General features: G+C 35.4%; 2 long non-coding RNA genes and 1 pseudogene across 2 annotated transcripts in view; 1 reads left to right on the plus strand and 2 right to left on the minus strand.

Moving 5' to 3' along the window:
* LOC138135461 (uncharacterized) overlaps nt 1–26,274 on the plus strand; it is an 80,119-nt gene that overhangs the window by 31,891 nt on the left and 21,954 nt on the right. The gene's annotated exons all lie outside the window — the stretch shown is intronic.
* Nucleotides 16,166–16,810, minus strand: LOC138135462 (uncharacterized). The gene is made up of 2 exons (XR_011160991.1): nt 16,703–16,810; nt 16,166–16,648 (listed from the first exon to the last, which is right to left on the minus strand). It is a non-coding gene; the product is annotated as an uncharacterized lncRNA (long non-coding RNA).
* LOC138134952 (52 kDa repressor of the inhibitor of the protein kinase-like) lies at nt 17,332–24,677 on the minus strand (annotated as a pseudogene).

Consider the following 26,274-nt stretch of genomic DNA (forward strand, 5'->3'; position numbering starts at 1 on the left):
TATATTGGGATGGTGCTGTGTCCATTTCTTCGTTTTCCTCGGCGTTTTTAAGTGGGTCGTAGGTATTTTTTAGCTCGAGCCTGTTTTGTGATTCTGTTGTTGTTTTTGGTTTTTTGATACGTCTTCCTTCGCTGGGGCTGTGCCAGTCTTCGTTGTGTTCGCTTGCATCACTTTCACTCATTTCTGCGTTTTGTTCTTCGGTCTGTGTCACTTTGTGTTGCTCGTTAATTTTACTGTTTTTTTAACAGCAGTTTTAATTCTGCGTGGGACACGGAGGTTATCCGCGGCCTTCTCGTTAATTTTGTCTTTACTCGTACAATGTTGTCGCCCGATTTCACTTTTATTTTTAATCCACTGGGATTCACTACAAGTAGCCCGAACTTTTGGTAGCGGGTGGTCGCTCGTACTTTTGTTAGGTTTTCTACGTTACTAGGGGTCGTATCGCGTCCGTTCGCCTCAGCGGTCGGGACAAGACTAACAAAGTAACACCAACGCGTTGGACTGACTCGATACGATGACGACTGACGACTGTGTAACGTTCACAGGAAAGGATACAAGGACAGGATACATCTTTCATTCCCCCCGGAGGGGGGCGGGCTGCTGAGGCTTTCAAGAGCCTTTTCAGCCACAACGACGGGAAGATTTGGGATGGGTACGGTGAGGATGGGTGCGGAAGGAAGGTGGTAGGTACTGAGAGGTTGATACTGACCCAGCATTCGCCTTATCTGTGATATGAGACATACCACGATGTGATGGTGTGGGGAAACCTCTGAAAAAAACCCACACCTGGTCAGGCGACACCGGGGTTAGAACCCGGGACCTTCCGAATGTATTGAATTTAATTGAAAAGGCTTTATTATAATTTCATTTATTACATTTCATTTTTTGGAGGATATCCAAGTTCCTGCACTCAGCCTTGGGTTTTCTTCGTTTGGTTGGCTCCTGTGGCCGTTTAGCAATTTTCTTCTTGGTGAGTCCTTGACTCCTTTTGGTTTTGCTGTACTTTTCTTGTCAGGGGAAAAAACGAAACCCTGCAGCTTACCTTCCGAATGTAAAGTGTCGCGCTAGGCGCTTGGCCACAGTACTCGGTTAACGTTCACAAAAAATGTGCCCATATTTATGTGCGCCCGGCTGAGGGCCGAGCCGCCAATGGGCGGTCGTGATTGGCCGGCCGGGAAGTCAGGGCGATGCTGTCGAAGGAGGGTGAGAGTCTATAAGAGGGGCGGAACCAGGGCCGTAGCCAGGCTGTGTAATTAGGGCAGGCTCAAAAAAATTCAAAACAGGCTCACAGGCTGAAAGCCGATTTTTTTCACATTTATATCTACATATATATTTCGCAATACTTTCGTTAATTTTGTTTGTAGTAGGTATTACAAAAAAGTGAGCACATTGAAACAGTAACTTTTTATTTACTCACAATAAAGTGTGTTTGTTAATAAACTCAACACGTTGAGCTACTTTTATTATTAGTAATTGTACAAAAAACAAAAAAATTAGAAAAGTTGTAATCGTCGGTTCTTCTGCTGATTAAATTTTCTTAAAAGTAACTCAAGGTTTTGAGTTTTTGTACGATTATGTTCGTATGCAAGAAGGATCAAATTTGACATTCGTTGATGGCACGTAGAGAGTCGCTGTGAACGGTTAATCCTTGTCAACACAGGGAAAGTAGATTCGCAAGTAGCTGTGCTACACCCAAAAACTCTGGCAGCCGCTAATAATTTATACGTTTCAGCGAATGCAGTTCGTTGCTGAAAAACTATATCGAAGACAGCTAAATCCGGGTTGTCTCTCTTCTGGGTTTGTATAAATCTGTTGACCACTGTAATCTCTTCTGCGGATGGAAGTTTTATGCCCAAAGTTTGCAAAAATCTGACTTTCTCTAAATCAATATTTTCTTCTTCGGTACTGGAAACTGCAATTAGGAGCTTATCGTTTTCTACAAATCTTATTTTCATTTCGTTCAAGATGACATCAAGTGTTTCATAAAATATTGCTCTAAAATGGTCCACATCTTCTGATCTTTCACCAGTTTTATCATATACTAGTTATTCCTTAAGCGTTGTGTTTGTCTTTCTTTGTCTTTTTCTGGGAATGTCATCTTCAGCAACATTAAAATCGGTGTTTATTTTGTCATCAATTTCTTTGTAAACGCTGTCGCTTCTGTAGGAGGTAAGGGAATCCACTACCGAGGCTATGACAACCACAGAATCTTTCAAACTCACTTCATGTGCCTGAAGTAATTTATCTGCAGGTTGAATAGTTTCCAATACTTTTTTCATGAACACCATACAAAATCGAAAATCTTTAGATCGAACAATTTTGAATCCAGTACTTTCTACAACATAGTCACCATCTACATCTCTGCTCTTTGTTATTTTTTCTAGTGCCTGAATTATTTTCCAATAATTATTGAAAACTATGCGAGTAACGTCCAAATGACCACTCCAACGCTGTTCCAAAAGACGACATAGTGCGTGTCCATCATAAAATTTTGAGAGACTTCCTTTTCTTAGGAACATGTATAGCATAGAGCATTGATCGAAATATTGCTTAACTGCTGATATTTCTTTTGTAGCTTTCACCAGTACCAAGTGCACCAAATGCACGTAAGGTATTACTCTGTTCAGGCGCTGTTGGAGTAATGCTTGCACTCCCCCTTTGTGTCCACTCATAACAGCTGCTCCATCATAACACTGACTTAAAATTTTAGAAGTATCTAAGCCATAATCGTTAAGCACTTTTAAGGTTAAGTCTGTAAATGTTCCAGCGTCCAAATCAGCGCAAGTTTTTATTGTTAAAATAGACTCTTTCACTTTTCCGCCTATAACGTATCTAAGTCCAATTGCAATGTTTTCTCGATTATTTTTATCGTTGTGTACCATCCTCTAAAATACTAAACCATGGAACATCAGCATTGCGGATATCGTTTACGATGCTTTGAGAAACCATTTCTGCCATTATGTCAATCAAATTATTTTGTATCTCCGGAGATAAATACGTAGCGTTTGCTGGTATGTATTTAGCGCATTCAGCAAGTTTATTATCTTTGAGCAATGTATATTCAAAAAGACTGCGAAATAAACCATTTTTCTGATGTTCTTCAATGTCGTATGTACCACGAAATGCTAGTTCATTAACAGCCAGAAACTGAATAACTTCTGCAATCGACTTGACATAATACCTATGACGTTCAAGAACGTCGTTGTTGATCATAGTTGACACCGATAAACTGTTTTCTTCGCGTTTCTGTTTTTCCTGCCACATCATTACCGCAGTTATATGAACTTCTGAAGATGCATGCTTTTCGAAACCTTTATCCTTACTTAACGCCATTTTCCAGTTTCGAAACCCTGTTGATGTAAATGCGTTTTCTTTGCTTCCTAGGGAACGAAATTGTCGACAAGGGTAACAAAAAGCCGCATCCGCATTTTTTGAATACTCCAGCCATTTGAATCTTTGGAACCACTCTGCTTGGAAACTTCTTTTATCTTTATTTTTAGGATACGCCGACAATTTGTGCTGAAGCAATTTTTTCCCATTTGCAGAAATATCACTTAAATCCTTGCACAGTATGTTGGAGTCGATATTTTTGTTCTGCTCGGAAATTATAGCACTAGTACTAGCTGCAGACAAATGGGGTTCGGATTGTTTAGTGCTCTTAGTATCGGCAGTGGTGGCAGGTTTTCTTATAAGAAATTTGTCCATGATGGACTGAAAAATAATTTAAATTAATTATTTTAGTGTTTTACAAGAATCGTTTAGTTAAGGGTCCTTATACGATTTTTAGTGTTCCGTCCGAATGTCTGTTACACTGCTGTACCGGGTGAGTCAAGTTTTACCGCCCGATCGAAAACACCCACTTCTAATCGATTTAAAATTCTGAAAAAATTTAGGAATGATTGTGTAGAACATTCTGTAAAAATTTCAATTTTTTATGATATGTAAATATTTTGTTTTAATTAAATAACCGCTACATTAATTTACATAATTTTTCACTGACAGTCCTTTCAAACGTTTAGGAAAAATTTGGTGTCATTGAAATCATGAAAACATCACTGTTTTTTAAATAAATGGAATTTGATATCAAAGTGCAAAATTTAGCTATGATTTATTATTAAATATGGCGGTCATTTCCACAAAAGAAGTGGATGTTGGGTTATTTATGGTACCCTTTATGGACTTAGGAATTACTAGAAAAGTTCTCGACAGATGTTTGTTGGCTGTTAACCCCAACAAAGAGGTATTTATTAATGACACTGTAAATGTTAAAATTCGGATAATAATTTTCTTTTTTTCTCTATAATTTTATATGAAAGTAGTAAAAAGTAATTCGTTCATTCCTTAGAAGACTTTCAAACAAATACACAGCTTTTTTCATACAGTTTAAATTACGACATTTACTGAAAATCGCGTCAAAAATTTAGCTCGTACCAAAATTTGCCAAAACGATTGTCGGATAAGAACTCTTAATTAAATACCTATTAACTTTACGAAGTAATTTTTTGAAATATTGGTTTACATTGTGGTGTTGGAGTACAAAATAATTAATCACAATAAAGAAAATAAATCCACTAAACATACCTCTACTTTCCACAATATGGAGACAAGACTTCGGAAAAGCACCAAAACACGTAAGACAGTATTTGTATCTTCAAACACAGCTCACACGCACCGTCACAAATAGAAAATAATTAAGTAAGTAGGTATTACCAATTAACGAATTACTGTCACGAGCGGGAATCTTCGACTGCGAGTACAGTGCGACTGGCAAGTCTGAATAAAACACAGTTAACAGAAAATTCCTTTGTATTAATTGTCACAGTTCCTCGAATTTAGCTATGTAGTCTCTACAAAAAATAACAAAACAAAAGGTCGGCAGTCGCCACTAACAACTGCTGACCATCTGTGTATGAAAACAAAAGATGAGAAAGGAGATGAATCTTTGTGTGTGTCGACTCCTGACTCAGTTGCAATATCCACATGGGATTTTTAAAAATGAATGTTCACTAAAACTGTTTAGTAAAGTGATCGCGCTAAACCTATCCGAAATCGGCGTTACATTTGAAGTTGCTACATCCACTCTAATTATCATATTAAATTTCGTTATTACTATTTACTAGAGAAATTTTGAAATCCTTTACAAGCTCAGGCTAGCGGCTAGGGCAGGCTCAAGGCGTACCCCTGGCTACGGCCCGGGGCGGAACAGCCGCGCGCGCTCACTATAGGGCGCACCCCCGTCGACAGCACATCGTTCCGAGTCGCCCCCCTGGGGCTCCGCCCCGGCGACGACGACATACCGTAATACGATCTCTACTCGCAAAGGAGTTCCTCCAAATGCAGGTAGAGCTTGTGCCAACCAGTGTTGCCAGATCAAAAAAATAAAAATCACCAGATTTCAACAAAAAAAGTTTTCAGTTTTTCACCAAATCAATTTAAATTTTCCCGCCCATTTTTAATAGTTTACCAGATATTAAAACACAAATTAAAGTATAAAATATTTATTCACAATAAAAAACAAAAGGTAGGTGAACATGTATAATAACAATCTTAACAAAGTAACATAAATAGATAAACATTTAATCATACATAAAAACAAAACTATAACTCAACAAATTTATAATTAATTGCCTAATAAAGACAATAAACAGTAACAAAGTTATATTGTAGATAGAAAAACATTATTTAAATAATACTGACAACTTAAGAGTCATACATATTGGCATTGTGTTTTGCTAATATTTCAGGTGAAATTGTGAAATTATAACACTGACTACCATCTTCCGAAATTAGTCGTTTGCTATGTAGTAGACCACTTAACGTAGTTACACCTAATCTATTACGTAATTTAGTTTTATTTAAATTAATAACGCTAAAGATTCTTTCAACACAAGCGCTACTATGCGGAAGAGTTAGAAGAATTGAAACGAATTGGGAAAGTTGTGAAAAAAGAGGAGTGCCGTCTCCCTTTTTTATATTAGAAACATTTTTCCAAAATTCAACATCGTCAACTTGAAAATCAATATCTGAATTTTTTAAGAGCCTAAATTCTCTATCTAGGTCATTAATATCGGTAACAATATTCGGAAAACTTCCAGCAACTGAACCAATACTATCGGTTTTAGCAATATTAGATGGAACCAAAAAAGATAGTGATTTAATTAATTGTGCTTCCTTTGAATTAAATGAAAAACGTTTATAAATTTGATGAGCTGCTTCAACATAAAAACTTAAACAATTCTTCCTTAATTCGTGTTGTTGGGCATTTGATAAAACCTTGTTGTTAAGTTCAATTGCCACTTTTGGTCCTAAATAAATGTTTTCCAACGGCAGAAAGTTACTGGGATTTCTATACTGTAATTTTGTTACGTCCGTATTTTTTAAATAATCTGGTTTAATGTAGTAACTTAACAACAATTTGTAAGCACCAGACATTTTGGAATACAAATATTGTATCTTCGGAATTTCAGACTGAAATTCTAAATTGGCGCTATTGAAAGTAGGCAACACATATTCCAGAAATTGTAGATATAATTTATTTACTGGATTTATAAGCAACTGATAAATTTCTTCAGCACCCGGTGCTTTACTGACATTAATTTCAGCTGAAAAATATAATTTTAGAGCTTCGAATTGTTCCAGTATTCTATTAACAGCTAAATTTAAGGATAGCCACCTCGTCTGCGATGGATGAAGCATTTTATGTGGTTTAAGATTTAAAAAAATTTGAAACTCTTGAAATTCTGATTGTCTTTTAAAACTATGTTGCATGTAATTATAAACTGACCTAACTAATTTTTCTGTTTCATTAGGAAGTTTTTCGCATGCATAAGATGCGCAAAGTGCTAGAGAATGGCAGATACATTTCATTACAAATAAATCTGGAATATCACGTGATAAAAGTGTTTTTACAGAATTTTTATCTCCCATCATTACATTCGCGCCATCTGCCCCAAATCCACCACAATTTTTCTTGTATGGGATTTTGTGAGTATTAAAAAAGGTTTTTATCAAGTTGTAAATATTTTGAGCAGTAGCATCTTTGGTCGGAATGAGGGCTAGAAATTCGTCTGTGATTTTAAAATTGTCATTGTACCGCACAACGATAGCTAAATCTTTTTCTCCTGATTTATCAGTAGATTCGTCTACTATGAAGGAAAATTTATTCTTCCGAAGTTTTTCTGACAAAATTTCAAAGCTGGTTTTTCCTAATACATTATTAATTATGGCGGTACATTTAGTTCTGTTACATGTGATCTGGGAAGCTTCTTGTGATTCAATTCCAGAGGCGAAAATACATTTTATTAACTCCGTTAAGTGATCTACTACATTAATCGGCAAATTATGTTCTGCTATAAAAGCAGAAAATTTAATTTCATTTCCCTTGATCACATTATGCCTAGAAATGTGAAAGGATTTTTGTGTTAACGAAGGCTGGCTTTTAATTGCACTCATTTTTTGAGTATGCTTTTTGGAACAGTTATGTTTTTTTACTGCAGCAATACCCCCAATATAATCTCTATCACATATTGTACATTTAAAATAATATTCACCCTTAATGCTAGGTTGTATCCAATTCTTGAAATTCTCTGCCTTTTCCCAAGCCGAACTGTACTTATGTTGGTAGGTTTTCTTCCGTCGTTTTTTACTACTTTTATTTTCTCCTCTTCCGTTTCCTCCTCTACTGACTCCGGACTAACGCTCCTCTCTCTGCTAGTCGAGGGTTGAGGTTGCAGTTGAATGGAAGGTGATGGTAACTTTGCTGCCAGGGTTGCGTCTTTCATTTTTGACTCTTTGCTAGTAGATTGTTGGGATTCGAGTGGAATAGAAGATGAGGGCAAATTTGCCCCTGAAGTTTCCTCTTTCTTCTTTGGCAGCGTAATTAGAAATTTCTTCATTTTGGCAGTCAACTATAAAAAATATATACGAGTAAATAAGTACTAATTAGTAATTATTAAAAATATTAAATTTTTAAAAATACAGAAAAGATTTTACTTGAATACTACTTATATATCTATATATACTTACTTTTTTAATGTAGAAAATACACTGTTAGTACTGTTACTTTAATAAAACTTTAGAATTACTTGCACTGTCTTTGATGCAGAATGGAGCATGACGCATGAATGACGTAAAATCTCCTCGAGGCATATTTATAGCCTCGGGCCACGTAAAATTCTCGGTGATTTACCTAATTTTGAATAAATAATTTCAAAAAAAATCCCAAAACAGTTTATATTCTGCTGTAAAGTTACCTGCTTTACATTCATTCAACTATGGCCCACTAGAGGGCGCAGGTAATTTTCTTGAATTGTGCTTGCATAAATCGCGACATAAATATTGAATATCAACGATTTCTGTAAAAACGATGTTACAGTTTTCATTTGTAGAACATAACTAAATAAATTTAATGCTTAAAGGTAAAAAAAAAGTTTTTCAAAAAAAATAATTTAATAACATTTGGAAATAAATCGACTTCAAAAATCACCAGATTACTTGATTTTTGTAAAAGTTTTCACCAAATCACCATATCGACCCTAAAATCACCAGATCTGGTGAAATTTCACCAGATCTGGCAACACTGGTGCCAACTGTCATGATCGATGACCTTGACAAAAGCTGCGCGACGGCGGAGCCCAATTTTAATAAGTGAAACGTAAAAACATCGGTCGGTGGTTAGAATTTTCAGGGTGGCGCTAAATTTGCATTTTACACTGTCCAACGGTTTAGGTTAGAATGCCGGACATTATCTAGGGACCTGTCGCTAAATAAATATCAATATAAATCAGCCCACAAATCTGTAAAGTGTGATAAAATGGTACCGATGTTTTTAGTTCGAATAGTAAGGCCGCTTCGGTACGCAATTTGGTTTCTGCGTCATCGATCATGAGAGTTGGCACGAGCTCTACCAGGGTGGATATTAAGTCAGGTAGCGAAATGTAGAGGATTATCAGAGACGGGTTAGTAGAAAATGTTCAAACATGTTTATTAAAATATACAAATTAAATTTTATTATAAAAAGAAACTGCTTTCACATAACTAAAAATGTCAAGAACATTATTGTTGTATTTACTAATCAAATTTTCTAAACGTTCTTTATGTTGATTTACGTCTTTTCTTATTTTTTTACTAAAAGTGTTTGCGCTTTTTATTTTGCTATAAATGAACGTTTGAAACCTCAAGAAAACACCAACAAATATAAATATGGAGGGATGGCTACTGTAAAATTGACTCTTAAAATGAGAATGAAAAGATTCACTCGCATTTATTGTAGGTGTTGTGCTAGTTGAAAAACAGGTGGCTAATGGTCAGTCCGGATGGACCGCCAGTCTCTAATCCAATTACGATAAGGGTCAAAAAGGTAGAGACCTGCAAAAATTTGACCGCGTGGTGGAACTCATTTGCGACCCCAAAAAATAGTATTAAAAAACCCGTTTCATAAGACCTTGAAGCACTCATTCTTTAAAATAACTCGTGGCTACGCCACTCGTTTTTTAATTTTGAATTGAATTGAATTCGATTATCGAAATTCTTTAGGGGCGCATCTTTATTAGTCGAGCTAGTGGCCACAAAATTTTTCGTATCAAGTATTTTTAAATGGTTCGCTAATTCATGTGGATCTGTTATACCCACCATTCCCACTGAAAATTTTACCTGATGATCATTAATTCTTCCCATTATTAAATTAACCTTATCTTCGTCACTAATCGGGAGCTTTAACTTGCGGATGAGGGCCAATTTTCGATATACGTACTCGTACAATCGTTCGTTGCGACCTGGCACACACGCCATCATGTTTGTCAACGCCTCATGAAGATTACGTTTCTGCTTCAAATTGTTGATCAACATGTCGCGCCATTCGACCCAAGTAAATAATTTTGTCGGCAAACTCCGGTACCAAATTTCAGCTGGTCCACGCAGCTTTCCCAATGGCAGATGACTCGTGGTTTTATCGTCCCACCCATGAATTAGAGCGTACTCATCTACTGAATTTACCCATTCCTCGATGCAGCTCTCGAGCGGGTTAAATTCGGCGACAATGTTTGCGGAAATTGACAACGAAGTACTCTCCGTCGAAGTGGGTTTATTCTTACCCACCAACCTGTCTATGCCGCTGACAATGGCAGAGCCTAATTCCGGTAACATATCCGACTCGGCTCGGGATGCATGGCGACGCCGTCGCTGATCTCGATCGTCAGGTGCAAGATCAAGATGCCTGGACCTTTTTTTTTTCGGGAGGAGGGGAAAATACATTTACGTACAACCCCCAGAGCAGCCTGGTTGCCCTGGGGGAGTGTGGGAAGTGGGACTCGCCCAGCGTGGTGGTTGTGCCGGATGCCTTCTTATCTGTTGTTTCTTTCCTCCTCTTTTTCATCCATTTCCTTTATAGACAATATGTCCATCGCCATTTTTTGTACGATGTGCCATTTTGCTTCTGCTGCTAGCATTTCCGGGACTATGTTGTCGACTGTTATTTTCTTTCCTATTTCATTTTCTGCTCTTTGCCGTATCTCACTCCATTTCTCACAACTGAAAAATGTGTGCTCGCACGTGTCTTCTTCCGCATAACAGTATCGACACTGCGCTGATTGGGTCTTACCTATTCTTTTCTTGTAGGCCTCAAAACACCCGTGCCCGCTGAGTATTTGCGATAGGTGAGATGTTATCTCACTGTGTTCTCTTTCTACCCACTTTTTTTTTCTTTTTTTATTTCTCCGCTTAAATTATTATAAAGATCTAGAGCGATTTTTGGCACTTCCTTGCTTGTATTTACTAACTTCAGTGCTTCTTGGATTTTTTCCGATATTTTGTCTTTTGATTTCATAAAATCGTCCCACTTGGACTTTCTGTTTATTTTTTTTCTACTAAAAAATAAATAATCGTATACCTTCTGGCTAAGGCTAACGGCCGGTTTCATAGTGTATTTTAAAAGCCGTTTTAAATTTAAAACCACCTTTAACTAAAAATTGTGTTTCATATTCATTAAAGGCGTCTTTAAATCCTTAAAACCCCCTTTAACTTTAAACGCTCGTTGTCGGCCTTTTATCTCTTTAAAGGTGGATTTAAATGGGGAACATAACCTCAATTACATGACAAGTGACATTTCGCTAGTGCATTGCCACAAATTGCTGCTTTTTTGTGAATTAGTAGGTACCCAATAATTAAATCAACATTTCGGAAACTTATAGGTATTTAGAAAATAAAGATATTCCATGAATTCATTAGTTTTTATTGCTCAATTGTTTTCTTGCTAGTTCAATATCTAAGTCTAATAACAGTTTTTTCCTTTCATGTTCTTCTCTTTCCTCCTGTAGGATCTTATTTAATACAAGTTTTGTTTTAGATTTATAAAATTCTTCCTTCACTTGAAAGGTTGGATTTGGCATCTTTGGTCGCAATCTTTTATTAATCGGATGTTTTAATTTGGCGCTGCTCTACTAGCAAAATGTAAAATACAGAATGTAAACAAAAATTAAAATACTCGAAATACATTTCAAAGTCCGAGGGAAACAGTTGCGAGTTACCAAAACTTTCAAACGTTTACTGTAAAATTCCCTAGAATTCCCTAGGAAAATAATGACTACGTTAACACGGTGGATGATTCGTTTTCGAACTAATGCAAATTTTAACTAATGTTTCGATAGTCCGTGTTTATGAAATGCAGTCTCTTTTATTTTAGATTTAAAGTCGCAGTTACCTTAAAGGCGCATTTTATTAAAGGAGACTTTAGGGTCGGATTATGAAACCGGCCGTAAGTGCTAGAAGTTTTCAGGTCGCGCAAGCGCCTCTAACATCACCTAACGACCACTACTAAGTAAGCAGCCGGGACCGACAGCTTTACATCTCCTCCGAAAGATGGTAGTGATTTGAAAAAACCTGATGATTTAACCTTGAATCGAACCCGGGCGGTATGGGTGATAAGCCAGTATCTAGCCCATGAGACATGACCCCTACTTTTTGAAGTGAAAACTTCTTTAGGCGCGCCACATACATTTTATTCCCGGGCAGTGAATTAGTTTCATGCGACACGGTAAAATCGTTCGCAGCACAAACTAAAATCGGAAAATCGTTCGCAGCACGACACGGAAAGCTAAAATCAAGGGAGTCGAGTTTTTTAGCGGAGTGAGCGAAAAACAATCAACTGTGCGTCACTTGTCAATTTTAAATTTTCATTGTACGTTGTGTTGTGACCTGACTGACCTCAGTGCAGAGCTGCAGGAGTAACTGTATATATATACAGGATATTTCACGAGTGATAATAAGCCTGACGTGATTTAAAATGCAGGTCATGCACTATATTTCCGAAAGAAGCTGGCTACTGTCATTAAAATGTCCGGCTTTTTTTGAAAATGTACGCTGTACACTGTGTGCGTTAATTCACCAGCTTATTTAGGCACAAAAGCTGATTTTGTAGACTGAGATGAATGAGTAATAAATAAAGTGGTGTTCCTCAATGTGTAAATAAATGTAGAGGTAGTGTGTGCAGAATTGTGTAAGAACTCTGTAATAAGAGTATCCTCTTAATTGTGGTTAAATAGCCAAAATAATGTATTGAATAATATTTATTTACACTTTACATATTCGTACTTTCAACTCTAACTGAGAATATCTACTAACTAATGAAAGATAAACTAGACTAGAAAAATTATTTTATAATAAATGTTCTGTGTATATTTGTAAAATATAGGAGCAGCATCAGTGCGGTCGTGGTATTCACTGTTTGTATCAAAACGTTGACATCTCCATGTAAGAGATTTTTTAATAAGCTATTAGTTGTTTTAATATAATAAATTGTACAGGTTCAACAGTCTCACCTCCTTTTTGAAAACAAAATGTAGAAACTATCAGCCCAAAAAAGCTGCAACTTTTTCAAGAAACGATGTATGCAAGTTTTTACTGGAAGCCGCGGACCAAGTAAAGATCCTTCAAAAAGTGGTACTGATGATGGGCATATTCGGTGGCTGTCGTCGTGTTGACTTATGTAAAATGATGAATTGTTATAGTTACTATTGGTAAGTATGTAATTATTTTCAATATGCAAATTCTTTTTCATAAAATCAAATTTCAATTATGTGTGAGCGAAAGTGAAACCTTCGCCCACTGGTAACCATGGATACAGACTCACTTTCCCTAGAAAGTGAGTCTGTATCCATACCTCCCTAGAGGTATCGAACAAAAATTATAATAAATTTTCTGTATGACCGAATTGGTCGAGGCAAATACTTACTTACTACGTACATACTTATTCCTCACCAAATGTTGAAAATACCCCAACTGGAGTTGAATAAAGGGCTTTAGACTAGTAGAATTCTTGAAATATGTAACTAAATGCACGTATGTAGATATTTATTATAAAAAAAAACAACTTATGATATTTGCAACACAGAGCAAAAAAAAAAAGTAAAAAACATTAAAAAAACAATGTAAGCTATTTCCACAGAACAACAGAACGAAAAAAGTAAAATACGTCTTCAAGGAAAAAACCATTTGCTCGTGGGTTAATAACCAGGGGGGTCATTTTGGTTTTGGAATTTTAATTAATACAAAAAAGATATAAATACATGTGTATAAATCTTCAAAAATATAAGAAAGAGGGTATACGCGCCGTGCTGTATGTGATGATACACTGATAAAAAAAAAATTATAATAAATTGATATATTATCAAAATAAAACATACCTTAAACGTGCTTATATTTCAAGTCAATTCTCCTCTCCTTCAGTTCTGCAAAATGATCTATAACCTTTTCGTTGAAGTTTGGAATGTTCTTCACAAGTGTTTTTTCGATGCTAAGCATAGACAAGGCACTAAGTCTAGATTGTCCCATTGTATTGCGTAAAAATGTTTTTACCCGTTTCAAAGTTGAAAAACATCTCCCACGGTCGTCATGGGTAGTGTACATAAGATATTTAATAATTTCATTGCTTCAGAAAATGTTTCAGACAAATTCATATTAATAAAAAGTTGAAGTATGGCGACTGTACCGGCACTGTTGCGAAAATCCTCACGACAATATATTACTTCAAGTTCTGATTTTAGTTTAGAAATATTTACTGTAGCATAATTAGCCTTCACCATATTTAAGATATTTTGGGGAAAATTGGTTGTGTATGCTTCAAATTTCTCCGCCTGGAATAACTGTGAAATCATGAGATGATCATACATAATAATATCGCAAATTTCAAGTGAAATTAGTCGCTTAGAATCTTCTGCATTAGCTTTTCTCCTGTTTGCTGATGATGTGCTTAGTTCTTCTGATTTTTTTAAAATAGCACTTCTTACTTTTTGAATATTGCTGTTGAAAGACATTATGTAGTTTTTGACTAATATAACATCAATATTTCGAATTTTTTGAACAATATATCTACTCGTACATGAGGCATTATTTTATGGAAAAAATTTAACTAAAACAAAAAAGTTCATCTTCCAAATGTCTTTTTCAACCAGTTGCTTGATTTATATTCTTACCGTCTTCCTCCTCATCAATGATTTGCTCCAAACAACGTACTACATCTTCTTTATAAGTGTGTACAGTTTCAACACACTTTGTATTGATATTACGTGTATATATATTACCATGAAAGCCCAACGAGTGGGTGCAGCTTTAGGTAATCTCACCTTAACCACCCTATCCAGTACCGCCGTACGTTTTGGGGATCGTCCGAAAAAAGACGAAAATGCATGTAAATTTGCAAAAATATTTTTATTCTATTTTTTTCAATAATCGTCTTTATACGCCCCCAAATGAGGGCATAAGTTGGCCTTTATGGTCCGGATTTGTCAAAAATCTGCCAAGTAACGGTCGGTTTAATTATTCAAACAATGGTATCAAACATTATTTGATTAGAGAAAATCATAGATTATATACACAGTAACCCTAACAACATCAAAATAGCTAACTAAATTTGCATGGACACAACTTTTAGTTGATTTCCTTTAAGGAATACTAAATATTTGTTTGAATCTTTTAGAAATTATAAAATAGAATAAAACGTTGTATGTATCACGGGCATAATTGTCGATTATGGCCCTCGGGAATTTAAAAGCCCTCGTTCCTCGGGCTTAAACATTCCCTCGTGCCATAATCTCCTGATTATGCCCTTAATACTTAATATTATCGGTTTGTGTTGACTCGCCGCTTTTTGGAGGATAAGGTTAAGTTGGTGGGCATAACAGTGAATGAAGTGTGCATTTCGATATGTTTCTTTAATTTTTATTTGTACTCCTCCCAGCTTACCGCTCATAACTGATGCTCCATCGTAACTTTGACCAATCAATTTATGGAGTGCTTCATTAATTTGTAATAATTTGAGTTCTTCCTTTATTGCATCGGTTAAATGTTGTACTGTGGTACCTGGAGGGTTGACAAACTTCCAAAACCTTTCATACACAATACCATGAAAGGTTATTACTTGATGATAAAATTTTAGGTAATTGTTTACTTTACCTACTTCTTGAATTTTCGCGTTTTTTCTGGCTAGACAGCCTCAGGGCGTCCTCCTACATCGTTTCCCACCATTCAAACTTTGTGCAAATGCCCTTTTTTTTCTCTTGTTGTGTTTCAAGGTTGCGTCAAGGTCGCGTCAATATCTTAGTATAACCATTGTATAACTAAAGGGCAAGGAAAATTCATTCTCCCCGAGAGAGGGCGGACTGCTGAGACTTTCCATAAAGTCCCTAACTTTCCAGAGTCTTTTCAACCACAGTGACGGGAAGATCCGGATGGGTACGGTGAGGATGGGTGCGGAAGAAAGGTGGTAGGCACAGACTAAAGTGGTAAAGAGGTGTCCTAGATGAAGAGAAATAGATAGGCCACTCTCTCTCTCAAAAGAGAAACACATTTTGTAGCGCCATCTGTTGAAGGTATGGGTTTACTACACAGCCGCTAAAAGGTCTCAGAAATACAGATTTCTTTAACGTAAAACATCCGAGAAAAATGCGCGGGATATTCAAATGATATATTTTTTTTCCAAGGAATTGCAGTCGCCCAATCAACACTAATCACAATCAACATTGTATGTACATAAAAATATAATAATATTTTACGTTAAAATAAAATATTAAATAATTATATGTAACACAACATTGATTAAAATGTGATTAGTGTTGAATGAGCAACCTAAAAAAAATACATACACAAAGAGAATGGTAACAATAAAAAAAAAATACAAACTTTCAAACTATATTATAACTACATACTGTCATTATGTAACAAAATGATGGGACAAAACAACGTACATATAAATAAATATATTTCCTACAGGAAGCACCCAATTACAGGAAATAATGTGCTGAGAGCACGGTACATACGACAAGATTCCAGATAATGATCTCAACTCTCTAAAGACAATAGTCGGCATTCTACAGCGTCGAGAATTGTCTTCAGAGAGTCAAAGTGTATGTCACACCTTGTAGCGAACTGATTAAAGTTGTTACACATTAAAATGACCGGCGACTTAAGTAACACATTTGTTCTGTAGCTAGGAATATAAAACGTAGTAGAAATAGTTAACTTAACAGTAACACAAACCGGAACACTGCAGAAAAGCGAAAGAGCGGAGATCCAAAGACGAACTGTTCACGACCAGCGAAAGAACGAAAAATAGTAAAGAACGAAACAGCGTCCGCACCACAAAACACCTAAGCACGTGCTAAAAACAACTTGGTCTTGGTCTTGGTATTTTTATTTTACCAATTTTACCCACCAAGTTTCTGTTGGCAGTGTCATGGAGGAACGATGGTGGGGCCATCTATAAAAAGTATGATTAACTAAATATGTGTTTCTCGCTGTTTCATATGAAGTGCCAACCCCCTGAGAGGTGTTAATACTGACCCAGCATTCGCCTTATGCCGCCGCTACACGATGCTAAATACGAACGTTGGCTCCAACGTTGGACCGAACATTTGAGACAAATACGTTCGACAGTTGGTGCGGCAAATGTACCGGCTACACGGTGCGCGGTGTAGCGAATGTTTGATCCAAAAAGTGTGGTACCAGGCGCGGATCCAGCCTTCAAATTAGGTTGTGGTCACAGCTGATCACAGGCACCTATAAGTAAGGTAACCTATCCACCTGTACATACACCGCAGAGCTTCAAGATACTTATAAAGTCACGGGGCAAATGAATTAATAATAATAATAATAATAATAATTGAAATAATAATAAATATATTTCATACAGGAAGAACCCAATTACAGGAAATAATATGCTGACAGCACGGTACATAATACACTATTACACTAAAACAAAAGTATATAAAAGAAAGAAGATGAGAACCTAATAATAATGATCTCAACTCTCTAAAGACAACATTAAGAAGGATGACAATCCAATAAAAAATAAAATAAATATATTTATACAGTTACATATTTACTTTTTCTAATCCGCGACATAATCTGTTATATTTCAATGCCTAAAATTCGCGAATTCCTTAGACATTACATTACTAAATATATTTATTAAATTACGAATTCGATTTTTCTTTTTTTTTGCAAATATATCGATGATCTCATCAACGTTAAGATCAATAGTTTTGTCTTTGATTTTATATTACTAGATTGGCCACCAATGGAACCAGTTTTCTGCAAACTTTTGGATGCGGATACCAGAGGGAGCGCCTATTGCCACTGTGTGAATTCGGTTAGACATACGTTACGTTTCTGTCGCCAGAGTAAGCTTGTCGTAACTTAAATAAAGCGCGGAGTTCGGAGTATCGCACGGGAGTATCGCACTATCGAGTCGAAATTCGAAATGTTTCCAGAACGCGACGGGAACAGACGAGGCGATGAGTTACTGTTTAAAATATTACTGGACATATAACGCAATGCGTTTTATTTCATACTGTAATCACTAAATCATTGTTTTAGTTTAAAAAATTATTATAAAATTAATTCCCGAGTATCAATGGTAACTGTTTGTTTGTTGACTTTTCACGTTATGTATCTCAGGAAACTAACACGAAATATGTAGTTCTTTGTGTATTAAGAACGCAAAGTGATACATTGTTGATGTTGATTGAGAGATTGACAATGTACTATTGGGATGGAATTTCGGGCAGCTATTTATGTCATTTAAAAAAACCCAATGTAGTCTAAGCTTTATTGTCATAAATGTCATAACAATTCATTTTGACGAAATAAACAGTTATGCACAATTATTTTACATTTTAGTTATTACAGTCACGGACAGAAAAAGTGGGACAAGTCTTATTACGAAATTTAACTAAAATTGAGTTAAGTAAACCTGGCTTATAAATAAATAAATATTTTAATAGTAACCATAGAAATAGTATAGAGACTTACATTAGCGAAAAAATATTGTCCTATTTTTTTGTCCGCGACTGTAATTTCCAAAGTTTAATAACAGACTGTTTAGTTTCCAAAAAATCACATCTAAGCACTTGCAACTTTTCAGGATTGATGAATGCAATTTGTCAAAATGACATGCAACAATAGTAGATATTAAAATGAGGTTTATTAAGTCGTCTAGCATCTAAAGCCTATTTCACATCTTATATCAGTCAAATTTCCGTGGTCCCAATAGTACACTTGCGCTCGCAACACACACAACATTTTTTCTACAATCGCAACTATGACTACTATGTATTATCCGTTCACTTGACATCCGCACTGTCAGGTTGACAAACTGTTGGTAATATTTAAAATCCCTATTATACTAACTTGGTAATTTACGTAAAATAATGTTGCCACATTAGAAAGGCATATGAGTCATTTATCTATTGCTGATCTTCCTCCAACAATTATTTCTCTTGCCGCGTCCGATTCAGGATCAGAATTGGAGTTCTATTCTTAGGAAGATTTAGATGCAATACCTTAAATAGCGTTAAATAAAATAATTTGAAACACCAGTTTATAACCCAACTTCTTCTATCTGACAGTAGCAATTTATTTATCACTAGATTTAATGTACACTCAAAAGAAAAGTCGAAATTTTGATGTACTATCGGTGGACATAAAAAACTGGGACAAACATCAAATTTGTATAAAGTCAAAAATCACAAATATACATCGTGTAAATTTGACTTTTTAGAAATAAGGTTATAAAAATTATGACATACCAATGATACACTGTCAGAAACATCAAGTTAAAGTTCAGTTCTTTAATGACAATTTTTATTTTGAGTGACAATTCAAAAGTCTGATACACAATGAGCAAATTTTGGATGTCCCAGCTTTTAATGTCCACCGATAGTACATCGACCAATTTGAATAAAAAATGACACTGACAGTGCGGATGTCAGGTGAACGGATAATACATATTATTTTATTTTGAGCAAATTAATGTAATACTTTATTAAAATCAGAAACTAATTATTCACAATAAGGGGATATATGTTTCTGCCGGTTGCCTATGAAAATTTAGCCGCAAGTATTTTAATTAAAATTAAATTAATTTATTTTTTGCAAACAATTTCGTTCACTCGTTTTTGATAAATTATAATTCATTTCAAAGAGAGATGTGTAAAGAACTTAAAAAATTTGGGTTGCCATTTCTCACTTGGCCCCAACCTTTTGGCAACCGGGTGTAAACAGGTACCTACGTCTCTGTTTAATTTATACGTTCATATCATAACCTATCCTCATAAATTATATCAAAATAAAGCTAACTTTTTTCTCTACACGATGGAATACCGTTGCTTTTGGAAAAGTGGCCGCAAATAGAGGCAACTGTTAAAGATAGATAACAGCGAAATGAAGGAAGGTTTTTATTCTGAGGGTATAACTAAATGAGATCTATAATATCTTGTATAATATATACAGTATGTCCCCGGATTGGGTTTACAAGAGGGAAAACATTTTTATTTTTTATTTTACGCAAAAACTTCAGAGGAATAACATTTTTTGCTTCATCTGAAACCCCCATTTCTGTTATTAAAAAGTCTTTTTCAACACAGAGGAAGACTTAACATTAAAATCAAAGAAAATGCAGACAAAATATTTTCCTTTTTTTTTGAAAAAATAATAATTGAATATAAAACTATTCTATTAAGTATGCGCCGTTTTCTGTACATCATTCAACCCTGTATCGAAGTTTAAGCTTCTGAACACCCATGCCTGATACATAACTGTTGGGAAATTTTTCATTAAATTTTGTAATTATGTGACAAAAACCGGTCCAACATTGGATTAAATAAATTCTTTGTTCTAAAGACAACATTTTGCAACAGTAATAAATTGTTTGTCAAAAAACCAGGCCAATTGTAATAAATTTATAACATAAAAATTAATTCTAAGTCCAAATTTGAACAAAAAATGTTAAGTTAAGAATACATTGTATCAATACTGAGACTTTAATAACGGAAATGGGGGTTTCAGATGAAGCAAAACATGTTATTCCTCTGAAGTTTTTACGTAAAATCAAAAATAAAAAATTTTGTCCTCTTGTAAACTCAATCCGGGGACATACTGTTGAGGATATTTTGGGGCATAAGGAATGGTCATCTGCAACTTTTTTTAATAGGACCGAACTTTGAAAACGGACTTTATACGTAGTTGATGTGTACTAAAAACTACGTTTCTCGTAACATTTAACGCTGTGTTAATTCAACTATTGAAGCTATAACTTTGATTTTTTGTAAATTTATACTAAAAAGTACAGCGCTCCCAACAGTCAATTGGAAATTTCGCAAATATCGATAATTTTGAAAAAAATAATTAATAAATTTAGATTAATCAAAAAAGCGCATCGTAAACTTCACTCTGCTGGGACCTATGTGAAATGTTGAAAATTGCGATACACATGCAGCGAGTCAAATGTGACTAAGATATTGGAAAAGTTTTGAAAAAAACAATTAAGTCGATAGCCCGTATACTTTTTGGGAAAATAATGTTTTTATTCGACGAGCAAATGCGCGGCGGCTCCTGGAAGGCAAAAATAACCCGGCACGCGTATTTAGTCGTCTATATCGATGTAGATAGAGAGTGTAGCCGTCTAAAAACAATAATTGTAAAATTTTGAGTAGGTAAATTTTTGAATTTTTGCTAAAATGTACCTATTTTAAATACTTTCTTCGTCATCCTCATTCTCATACATATACCTAAACAAGAAACATTGTTGTGACATTTTTTGCAAGAACAATCACTGCAGCATTTTAAGCCTTCCTTCATGCACATACATTTATTATTTTGGCATAATTGGTCCGTGCAAAAAATGTTTATCAGTTTTCTAATGTCATTAGGTTGAATTGAATTTAATTTGACTTTTACTATTTGACAATTAAAATTGTGCCTCATTTAGCGGTTGCTACGCGATGCGCAACTTATTGTTCAGAAACGCATCTGATTGGCGATCTGCGGGTGAGGGAATGTAAATACGAGGGATGCAGGGATAGATTGGTCGACGTCGACAGCCGTGGCATTTTCTCTCACTGGATATGGAATTGATATCATTCTTTCGTTGAATATCCAACAAGAATGCATTCATTCTTTAATAGTCGTGGAGAAATAATTTTTTGCTTTGCTTGTGACGCTAAATATCACAGCATTAAACTCTTATACTAAGTGACCTCAGTAAACTATATTAACGAAAAAAATACCACCCACCGCTTTGGTCTTTGTTCAAGAAAAATGTGATAGTTTAACACCAAACAATGAAATCCCTAAAGTAATTGAATATTCCCTTTAAAGGCTGATACATTGGAGTATCATTTCACAATATTGAAAAATATGACAAACCTAATAAAAGACCGGAACCGAAAAAAAGCAGCACCTTATATACAGGATCATTATAAATGATTGTCCCATCGCAGTTGGCGTTGAAAACCCGCACAAATTTGGGATGTGCCTCTAGCTTCGCAACGTTAGACAATAGTGTACTAGTACTAGTACTAGTGTAGACAAATTTACACTACCGCCAGCAGCACTACCTATCGGGGATGCTAGTCTCACTCATGTTATAAAGCTTGCGGCACATTCAACTACGTCACCAACGCCTACTGCGATGGGACAATCATTTATAATGACCCCGTACTTTGTTCTTCTGAAGATTATGATTAATTATTTCCTAAGGTGGAGCGAATACCACAACCTTTTTTGGTAATGGTGTGAAAGTATCTACCATAGCTTATCTATCCTTCTTAAAAAAAAAAAAAAAAACAATAATTGTACATATGTGCATGAAGGAAGTCTTAAAATGCTGCAGTGATTGTTCTTGGAAAAAATGTCAGAACAATGTTTCTTGTTTATATGAGGATGAGGGTAACGAAGAAGAAAGCATTTAAAGTACATAGGCAAATTTTAGCAAAAATACAAAAATATTACCTACTCAAAACTTTACAATTATTGTTTTGACACGGCTACACTATCTATCTATATCGATATAGACGACTAAATATGCGTGCCGTGTTATTTCTGCCTGGCAGAAGCTGCCGCGCGTTCACTCGTCGAATAAAAAATAATTATTTTCTCAAAAAGTATACAGGCCACAGAATTAATTCTTTTTTTAAAAACATTTCCGATATCTTAGTTACATTTGACTCGCTGCATGTGTATCGAAATTTTCAACATTTCACATAGGTCCCAGCAGAGTGAAGTTTACTATGCGCATTTGTGATTCATCTAAATTTATTAATTATTTTTTTCAAAACTCTCAATATTTGCGAAATTTCCAATTCACTATTGAAAGCGCTGTACTTTTTAGTATAAATATACAAAAAATCCAAATTATAGCTTCAATAGTTGAATTAACACAGCGTTAAATGTTACGAGAAACGTAGTGTTTCGGATTACACCTCAACTACGTATAAAAGCCGTTTTCAAAGTTCGGTCTTATTAAAAAAAGTTGTAGATGACCATTCCTTATGTCCCAAAATGTCCTCTACAAGATAGTATTGGTCTCATTGAGTTATACCTTGGAATCGCTAGAAGTCATAATTTCAGTCCGATTTTGCTCCACTACTTGGCTTGGCTCGGCCCTTGATAGCGTACGCTGTGTCTGTGATTCTGTGAAAAGTTGCAAAGAAAGAACCGCTCGCCTGAATATTCATCAACTCTAATTAGTGCTCACAAATTCATTCGGTCGACTGTAAAAATTTGTTTCGTTGATTGCTACGCTCTCTATCAGTGGCATCCAAAAGTAAAATTTCTTGCATACGGTTTTCCATTTAGGTGGCCAATCTAGTAATATAAAATCAAAGGTTTTGTGAATGTTCAGCAGCGCCAGCCCTGATAATCTTTCTTGTGCCATTGAGGCACGTAGCCATGATTTCACCCTGCGTAGGGTGGAAAATGATCTCTCCGCCGTTGCTACGCTTACTGAAAGAGTCGCGAGTATTTTCAAAAAATAGAAATATTTGGGTAGAAATCTTGGACGCATGTTTCTACAACCTGAACTACCGACTCTGGGATGGGGGAATTATTTTCGAATGCCCGTTTCCATTTCACCATCCAGAGTCGATATTCGTTAACTATTGAAGATTTACTCCCGTCCAAAAATGGCTGGTACATCTCTACAAGTTTTTGTACCGTCTCAATTTCTCGGTCGCTATATGCTGGTTTAGGCAAAAAGACTCCCAACTGAAATAAATCCAGCACATCTGGAGAAAGTCTCAGGCTTAGATCGTTGAGTACAGAATCTAAAAGGGGTATATACAGGACAATTCACATAAGGTTTATTTCTGAATTTATTTTGTACGCAACCAAGAATACTAATTACGCTGACAACTTGATACCATTTATAATCTGATTTTATTTAGTAATCCACGTAGGTATGTAATTTGGCTAAAAATGTCAAAATGACAGTTGATTAATTTAATTTTTGATTTCATTAATTAGAACAGGAAAACGTCATTGTGACATTTTTAGCCAAATTACATACCTACGTTGATTACTAAATTAAATCACATTATAAATGGTATCAAGTAGTCAGCGTCATTAGTATTTTTGGTTGCGTACAAAATAAATTAAGAAATAAGCCTTATGTGACTTGCCCTGTATATAGATCTTCTGAAGTATTCTTCCACTGATTGCGACGGATGGTTTGGTCGATGTATTTGCCTGGAAATTGTTCGTGGTGATTTCAACTCGACGTCTAGCTGTTTTGCTTGGTCTTGAGCTTCGGAAAATAATTGACCAAACACAGAGTCCGCATTTTCCCGTTTTGATTTCAGTACGTCCATCGTATCCTTAATTGCATCAGTGGCTCTCTTAATATTGACAGTTGCAGTTTGTAAGAATCGACTAAGTGCAACTGTTGTACCTAAATCGTAAAAAATATACATTTTAATACATACATACATCCTAGTATAGAATACGTTTATTCTACATATTATGTATATATATTTTTTTCGTGCAGTACATGATTTCAAGTAGTAATGGTTTGGTTACCTACCCAAAATATCGTTCAAGCATATCGATGACATTATAAAGTCGGAGCTGCGCAGTGTTTGTAACAGACAGTGAGCATCGCTTGATGTTTTGTTATCTTGCCATGTCGATATTCTCTCCAGTGCGTTACAATTTTTTTCATTTTCATTCAATCTCTGAAAATGGTTTTTACTCCAGAACAAAAGATTTTTATGATTGAATCTTACTTCCGCAATGGTCAGCAAGATGAAAATGGAACGTGGGTATACTAAATTGCACCGGCTTTTCAAGAATCCACCGAAAAATTTCCAAATGTTGCTGTTCTTTATGAACAATTTTCCGAGACCTTGAGGTACACAGTTCGCACATTTCAGTCAGAGGATTGTTCGAAAGGATCTTGGCTTGTACCCCTACAAAGTCCAGGTTTATCAAGAACTGCTGCCACCTCATTATAATCAAAGGGTTGCTTATTGCAATTGATTTAACAATTTTATAAATAATGATGAGACTCTTGACCTTACCTTCTACTCAGACGAAGCATGGTTTCATCTAACTGGCTTGATAAACTCCCAAACAATGAGAATGTGGAGTGCAGATAACCCACATTTCTTTCGTGAAACACCACTGCATCCTCTGAAAATTGGAGTATGGATTGGTATGTCCCGACAAAGATTGATTGGACCCATCTTTTTTGAAGATTCAGTAACAGCTGAAAGGTACCGGAACAACATTCTTGATGTTTTCATTAATCAACTCCACGATGATGAATTGACTCATGGGTACTTTCAACAAGACGGGGCTACAGCCCATACAGCACGGGAGACTTCTTCAAGGCCATCTGAATCAAAAAGCTACGCTTATAAGGCCGTTTCAATTATCGATTTTTTTTCATGGATTTATTAGTACTGGATACGGTGTACAGCCATCATAGTTGAACAAGACATACCATCTATTTCTGTCGCTTTCAACGCATTATCTGGGTATTAGCACTATCCTTTAGTGTATCATAGTGTATTCTTAAAGTCAAATAAATTTTAGAAATAATTTTGATCAACTTTATTCTGTGATTATCCAAAATCGGTTGGTTTTTAATATGATTAGTCATCATTTCATCACTGAATAAATTTGGCATTTTTCGTATGGTTTGTAGAGTTATTAACTCCTTAATGTTCTTTTTGTTTAATAACTTTGCTTTCTCGGTACATCTGATTGTACGTTCCAATTCCCTGCAAAGTTCAATAACATATTTACTAGATATAGCTAAGCCACCCCTATTTTTAAATTTAATTAACTTTGAAGTACAATCTATACTTTGCAACTGTGAATTGCAAATTTGGCATAATATCTTGGATTTTGCCTTTCTAGTTACAAATCCTGCTATATATCGTTAACAAAATTAGACAGCAATGAATTTGGAAAAAAATGTTTTCATTTTCTCTATCTAATTCAAAATCTCCTACGCCCTCTTCGAGAATCAAGTTTGTTGTTTTGGATTTAATACTACTATAAGATACATGTAAAATGTTGGCTGCATCCAAAATACTACAATTGCCATATTTTGACCCGCTGATTTCATGTTTCACTATTAATTTTTTATAGGCTCCTTTAAAGTGAAGACACGATGGATTGTTATTGCAGCCACCACGACTTCTTACTGCGCTAAAAAACGTTTCCAGGTGGTCCTGACTAAGCTTGAAGCTAAGGATATATTGAAAATTGTACTCTGATTCAAATTTCTACAGGTGTTCTCGAAGTTGACGCGTTCCTTGTAACACGAGGTACTACACATTATTCTTAAGAATTTTAGCCTAAATCTTCTTAGTAAAATGTTTGTATTAACGGAGATAATTGATTGTATATTTAGTTTACACATAGCTACATTCACTGGTGCTCCGTCAGATGTAATGGAATGGCATTTACTTAACTCCTGTTTCTTCTAATGATATTAAGCAC

The sequence above is a fragment of the Tenebrio molitor genome, chromosome 7, assembly GCF_963966145.1.
Source record: "Tenebrio molitor chromosome 7, icTenMoli1.1, whole genome shotgun sequence".
NCBI classification, from domain to species: domain Eukaryota; kingdom Metazoa; phylum Arthropoda; class Insecta; order Coleoptera; family Tenebrionidae; genus Tenebrio; species Tenebrio molitor.